Source organism: Metopolophium dirhodum, chromosome 6, assembly GCF_019925205.1.
Source record: "Metopolophium dirhodum isolate CAU chromosome 6, ASM1992520v1, whole genome shotgun sequence".
Lineage (NCBI taxonomy): Eukaryota > Metazoa > Arthropoda > Insecta > Hemiptera > Aphididae > Metopolophium > Metopolophium dirhodum.
In genome coordinates, this window is record NC_083565.1 from 41712 (window position 1) to 50116 (window position 8405).

Below are 8405 nucleotides of genomic sequence, written 5' to 3' on the forward strand. Positions count from 1 at the left end.
GTTGAATATAATAAAGATTAAAGACGTACTCTATCCTTAATTACGGCCCTTTGGCGCTTCTCAATGAAGGGCCCCGTGCCCCCGTAGTACAAGTGGCCAAAAGACAGTAGTCCGCCTCTGCCGCAGTGGCTCAGCATTGTGTATGAAATCAACGTTCAAGTAAGTACTGAATCACGTCAAGTTAGTACGCCTAGAGATGTGACCATGGTAAATTTTGCACAGGTTTTTCTTACCGTTGTCATAATCGAGTGACCTCTCATTTTAAATGTTTTTTTTTTTTTTAAAGCATACCTAATTAATTTAGGTACCTACAAATGTATATTTCGGTAGTCTTTAAGACTATACCAAGATGAATTTATAAATCCTCCTTGGACAATACATGCAGACATACCTACTGTATTTAGTCTTTTTATACATTTTTAAAAAGTAAACACTGCATTAAACTTTAAACATGTCACGTGACCAATAATATCATTACTTATTTACAAGGTTTAAATTTTAGAGTACTTATATTTAATACTTAGGTATATATATGTTTGTTTATTATTATCTATATTTGAAATATTTTATACTTACTCATTAACTTATTTAAAACCATGGTCATTTTGTTTTTATTAATTATAAATGTTATCAGTAGTAATGTGAATTATATATTATAACCACTAATATTATCAGTCCGCATGAACGATTTTAGGAATAGGTAGATAAAATAATACAAAAACAAAATTTAAAAATGTAACATATTCACTTACCTAAATTTTACCAGTAAATTTACTGAAAATGTTTACCGGTAGATTCTACATACCTAGCCATCCTTGTACATTATACAAAGTAGGTACTAATAGCCAAAAAATCAACTCATCGCTTGAAAATGTTAGATATTTAGGTAGTCCATCGTAGAAACTCGCGATGCCTGATTGCGTTCAGTTATCAAAGTTGTACATTTTTAATAGCCCATGTGGGTTCGCACTAGTTTAGCTGATATTTTCGCTATAATATATTGTCTGACTAGTGCGTCCAAAATTTGGCATTACACAAGGTGTCGTTGCTTCAGTTTTCAAAAGTATTTTTACATTTTTAAGTATGTATTTAATCTCAAACGTCATGATTAAACATTTTTAAGTTTTATATTATATTTAAATGTTTTGTTAAGAATGTGAATAGTAAATCTAGGCCTAGGAGTATACATTTAAAGCCCGACAGGTGACGCGTTAGGCCGTCTTCATCTACAGTATATTATATATTTTGTGGCACGCCGGGTATTAATAAAAACAATCATATTCTTCTACACAACTGTAGTCTGTAAATTAATAAAAATAAAACGAAAATTATAAAAAAAGATATGACCTTATTAGTAAAATTGTACACGAATCGTATAAAATAAAAAATACTGGATTCAACTACAATGTTTGATAGTATGGATAATAATATTATTACTATTTACAATAATATAATATTATATCAAACTATTTTTGTGCATTATTATCGTTAAATAATGTTATAATGATACAACGCGAGGTGTAATAATTTCTAAAAAATAATCATACCTATTATTTGTAAAACCACTTGTACTTTACTTTATATAATATACAATGATACATTTACGAAATTATGATAGAATGTAGTACATAAAGTATAGGTCTTATAACGATAGTATTATATGCACAGCCCTTTTGTGATATCCTTTCACGTAAACGTTCGCAATACGTCTTCCTTATTCTCGTCATCAGCGGGACGGTCGGTCGGTCGGTATAGGCTCTGCAGAGCATTACTATTATTATTATGGAAGTGAAAATTTAAAATAAATAGCGTCGTAAGCCATTAAGGAGTATCGCTTTGAAGATAAAAGTAATAATAAAAAATTATATATACCTTTTGCCGGGAAAAAGCATAAAACTGACGTTAAAAAAACAACACACAGTATTCATCTTAAACGTCTGAGCATGGTAAACGCAGTGGCGTAAAGCCGGCAGCGGATAGGCAGGTACGTTATATGTAAAAAATACTGCGAAAAACAAAATACAATATCTGTAAGATAAATATATATTATTATATAGGTAACGGTATATATATATATATATATGTGCAGTTCTGGATCTTTATATAAAATATCGACGCACAGTACCTACTAAAAAAAAAAAAAAAAAATGGCGAATGTAAACAATTTTTTTCACCATGGAGTACCTATTATTATACATTTTTATACGTAGGTATTCCGATCATTTTTTCCCCTCGTTAGCTGCTTTGAAGAATATGATGTTTATTAAATATTATATATTAAATAACATAATTTTTTGACGTTTGAGACTAATATCATTAGTTTATTTGTATGTTGCTTTATTACCGTGCGATTCTAAGTATCGACAGCTATTATTATTATCATTATGCTTTTATGAAGAAAATATTTTTATTTTTTGTATTTTTTTTTTAGTTCCATGTATTGTACATATTATGTGAGTGGTAGATGCGGAAGGTTATTATTTAATTAAAACAAAGGAGGGCTTGCAATTTAAAACAAAATGATCACCATGCGAAAAATAAAACATTTGCTTTTTTTTAATTTTAATCATTTTTTTTTTTTTGATAAAATTTAGTTTTAAGTTATAAATAAATATTGCAATTTTTGTTTATTAATTATTATGAAACACAGAAAACAAAAATAGTGTTATAATTATTATAAGTGCTCATATTCAAAGAATCACTCTAAATATAATAACATACCTAATAATAGAGTAGAATAATATTATATAATATTTTGCATATTATGACTCTAACGTGAGCGGATTGCAGGAGCTTTAAAGTAGAAAAGAATTAACACGACACAAAGGTGAACAACTTTTAAGTTGAAAATCCGTTGATTTTTCTACCCATCTACCGTATCTGTATTTTCAATTTAGATTTTCTCTTTGTCAAATCGTTTCTTTGGCGATAACTAAATAGATTTACAAGAAACTTCCCGAACCAAAGCAGATTAGAACATTATTTGAAATACGTATTCAATTCAACATTTCAACGCTATATGTTGTATATATATATGTATTATATTATATTAATAATCTATTTTCAATTAGTACCTAACTAGTTTTAATTCAATTGTTTTTTTTTACATGACTACCTAACTGTGATGTCCTTCACCGCCTATTTGATACATAAATAATTTTTTAACCTTAATTAATTGCATAATATAATATTAATTTAATATTGTGCGCCAAAGTAGGTAATAAATTATCTCTTAATAAAACTAAATTTTTTTTTTTTTTTTAATATGTATGGTCTGAAAAATAAAACAGAATCAACTTCAATTGCTGAAAATAATATATAATATTATAATTATGCGATGCATCCCGATGGTTATTAAAACTTATATTTGCGCGATTTATCAAAAATATTGTGTACATTGTTTTCAACGGTAATATTATATTATAACGGATGCTACTTGGAAATTCTTTGACGTTAACAATTACCCGAGATTCAAATCTCCTTATTAGATTTTTTTTTAAAGCAGTCTACCTCTCGGAAAAAGTGGTTTTAAATAGTTGAATAAAAGTTGTCATATGAACAACATTACAAACAAAATATAATGTTTTGTGATTGCTTTTTCAGTATAATCAGCAAGTACCTACCTACTGTATATTATGCGTTTATGAATAAAAATATATAAACGCGATAACGATTTAGATAGGTTGGTAAAACAGAGTTTTTTTTCAGGAAAACATTAAAAGTAATATTTTAAATCATGTTAAAATGAAGAAAATGAAAATAAAACCGTGCAAGATGTTAGACGTATCATTTATTTACCAAATATTCATTTGATTATAGTATATTATTTTAATAAGTGATTATCCAAACATGCTCATCTTCTTATATACTTGAATAATATCTACTTTACTTGTTCTAATTCTAATTTTTTAATTTTTTAACATACTTAACGAACATACTATTTTCAGATAGGTATTGTTTATACTATTTAAGGATTGTTCTGTATCGCTGCTGACTTAATTTTTTGAAATGAGAACAATCCTTTTTTATTATATATTATTCCACACACGATTTTTATGAAAATATCGATGTATCTAAATCGTGTCAGGTTTATATGAGTAGTTTATTATTAACTCTATGCACTAATGGTAAAGTCAGAATTGTAATATAATACCATAGAAGCCTAAAGACAATAGCGTAGTAAAGGATTGACTCATCCGAGTATCCACATGGAAATACCATTATCAAGTAACGAAGTGATCTATATTTATTTATAATATAAATATAAAATCGATCTATTAAAAATTAACCTATACTAATTATATTTTCACATTTATTTTTCCATACACAATAGTATACAACACAGTCAATTAAATTAAAGTACACATGATAATATTATGATTATTGTAAACTAAAAATAATAATATCTAATTGAAAACGAATAATCTATTAATTTATTTTACGAATTTATGTTTTTTATTCAGGTCAATTAATTTGTAATTCTACGCCACTTATAAAATATAAAATAGTCAATATACCCATCGTATATAATATTTGGTCTAGTAATTATTACGCTCGGATAATTTTCACAAATAAAATTATAAATTGCTAACATATTATTGTTAATAACTATAATTTTCATATCATCATAACCCGTTTAAACATATGATAATAGTTTAATAATCTAGACACTACTCGTTCAAATTTTGATTTATATTCATAAAAAAAATCATCTGTTTAACAATTTACATTTTACAGTAATAAAATTTGGTTCATATGTTATGGAAAAATGAAGTTTGTTTTACTACAAGACACTCCTTCAATGGTATAAAAAATTTAAGTATTTGTAAAATACGGTCGTTAAGTACAATACACTCAATTCCGCCAATCGAAATTTGAATGAATTATTTATTATTAAAAGAAGAAATAAGGTGAGCAATTATCGTGTCTGGTGAATTGTGATTTGGCATTCAAGTTAATGACAACAATTACTTGTGTTCATTGTCAACGTTACGAATCTCAAGCTAATAGAAGTTAATAAAGTTTACAAACAGTAAAAAATGTAAGGTTAATATGTAGAAAAATATTAACTGAACTCACTAGAAAAGCAGTTAATTATTTGTTTTGATTACCACACATAATAGGTCACACAATATTCAGTGATTGTACAACTTTCATTTTTCTTAAATACCTAATAATATATGAGTACTTAAATATTTTGTTATTTTAATTTCATACTATCTGTGATTAAAGTAACAACACGATTATTGTCAACTAAATTATTGAAAGTCAAGGAGACATTTTAAGATATTTTTAATTAATTAGTTAGAATACAATTATAAATACATCACAATATACAATATAAATATGATTTTAACTTGAGTATTATTTTTAAAATTAACTGGAAAATGCTAAGTTTTTTATAGATTCTAACTACCTAGTTAATTTAAAACAATTTAAAAGTTAAAAAAATAACTGTTTCACTAGGTAGTGACACCTTTAGGCGAATGTCCCTGTATAGCAAAGCCAATATTTTGTAATAGGTATTTAATATTAAATTAAAGACGAACGAGTAAAACAACAATCTACGATAATAAGGAATAAAAATTTAAAAAAAAGAACCACGACAGAATTACGATTTGATAAAGTTCAACAGAATCGTTTGAAATTACATAATAATAATGGAATACCGAACGAAATTCGTATTTTACTGGACCCGAGTGATGAGAATTATAGTAAATCGAAATACTACTAGTCATTTCCGTATACCTATAACAAAACAACGGTATTCACTATAGTACCTACCCTAACCTTCTGATCGTCGACGATTGGTTGACGTGGGATGGATGTATAGGATATAATGGGCGAGAGGAGCAGCAGCAGTACACAATGAAAACAAATATAAATAAATAAATAAAAACAAGACGACGAAGAAATTACCCCGAAAATGATATGGGGTCCCGTCGGGATTTCCCGGAGCTTTCTTTAAATGAGTCATCGTTCAAACGGACACTGCGAGCTTAAGCCAATTGCCAAGATTAAATTGCGGCTGTTGGCCCCCGTCCGTGTCCTCTACCGGCTCAATAATCTAGGGATTATTCCCTCGTTTATAAATGGTCTCCGTCGCCGTATATAGTCGTACTCCATCGAGTAATTGAACGTTACATGGCCGCCGCGATGCACGTCCGGGAAAATTAAAAACGTTTCTATCAGCTATACCGTGTGTGTGTATATTGACAATGGACTTGGGGGCGGAGCGGAAAAAGAAAAACACACCGGGGCCGTGTCGTCCGCCGAGGGAGACGAAATACACACGAAACCGCACGCCAAATCTCTAGACTTCCCGAGTTGTAGGTATAATAATAATATAACGGACGAGCGAGAGAACCATGGTTTTATATACGCATTGGCATAATATGTCAGAGCTCTCTCTCTCTCTCTCTCTCTCTCTCTCTCTCTTTTCAATACGAAGACGCAACGACGACAGAATATCATAATAATATTATTTAACCGGTTTCCGTAATATATGATACAATACGGTATTATTATATTTGGATGATTCATTTATGGACTGTTGTATTAAGAATAAAAGAAATTATAATAAACAGAATTATAAAAAGTATTCCGGAACACAAGGTAATCGTATGTCTTACGTTCGTACGAAATATATTTAAATATATAATGTACCCATGTGCATAATGAAAGAGAGAGAAGGAGAGAGAGAGAGAGAGAGAGAGAGAGAGAGAGAGCACAACCAATCGAAGAGACTAAAATGTCAAATGTTTCTTTGGTTTTTGTGTTATGTGAAGTGAGGTAGATTTTCTATTATTATGCGTACACTTGTGACTTTAAAATATGCAATGCTTTTTATTTAAGAAAAAGATTATTTAGACCTATATTATGTAAGTAGTATCTACTTTGATTTCAGAAGAAAAAAATTAATGGACTTTAAAATTTTAAACATTTTTTTGATCAACAAAATTGTTTTAGAAATTTAACTTATTTTGTTGAGATTACCAATATTATTTTTGATAGATAACTACTGTAATGAATAATTGTATATTGGTAATAATATTACATGTTCAATAAAAGTTATTTTATTCACAAAAATGACAACAATATTATGGTCAACGAGTATGTGATTTTAATTTTGAAATACTGTCCGAATAAAAAAGTAGCTGGCGAAGCAGATAATTTGGAATGTCCATGTGTAAACATTAATAATAATAATAATAATAATAGTTTATTTTGTAACCAATCAGATATAGGCACATGTAAAAATATATAATATTTAATAAAGGTTACTAATCCCCTATGGCCCTGCAAGCTAATGCTTGTAATTTGGTGTAAAGTTCAATTAACTTAAAAAAATAATTAAGAATAAAGGTTTATATTATATAAAATAATAATAATATCCATAATTCAAATTAGATATGAAGTTATGATAATGTTAGTTTGAGAGAATTTTTAAGCTAAAAGCGCTTAAAATTCAAATATATTTCAAATACTCCTTTAAAACTGCCCCATAAACCTATTAAATTAGTGATGGTAATTGCAAAAAACGTAAGATTTTTTATAGTACTACCAGAGTTCTGATTTAAAGTTTTTCAAAAAATCTGCATTCAGTAAAATTTTTACTAGGTATGAAAGAAAATTCTTTATCTTTTACAACTTTATAATATATACCTACAGGTGTTAACACGGTAGATGGTAACACGGTACAGCAACATATGAGCAGTAATGAAAAAAACAATAATTCAATTTTACAATATAGTAATGTTAAAGGCTGAGTGGACATCAGAAATGTATTGATAACATTTGTAATTTTAATTCATTTTGTTGTAGCTTTCATCACATTTTGTAACAGAACATATTATTATGTTATTATTATATTAAATTATACTACTTATAATCAATCGTTTTAATTATAATTAGTTTAATCATCATACAACTATACATTTTTCATGTTTGTATACCGATAGTATATAAAAAAATTTATTTGCAAAATATTTATTTTTTTTATGCATATTTTCATGTATACCCATCATATACACGAATTTTGCATAACTTCTCTTCACTTATAATATCAGAATAATCTTAAATTGTAGTAATCATTAACATAACATGTGTATTCATGTGTGTGTGAGTTTTTTAGATTAAATCACCCATAGCTGGTAGATTAATTAATTAACAATAATATTTTCTACCAGTGGGTATCATAATAATATATTATTATGATTATGATAACGAGCTGTATAGTTTATCGATGGCTTGATTAGTTTATTGGGGGATAGGCACACAATTAGTGTGGTCACCCATAATATCTCTTACCTACATCACCCATATCGCCCTTGTAATAATTGAAAAATTGATAACGGGTGTTGTGCAACATAATAATAGATAATAATATATAGTTGATTAATAGT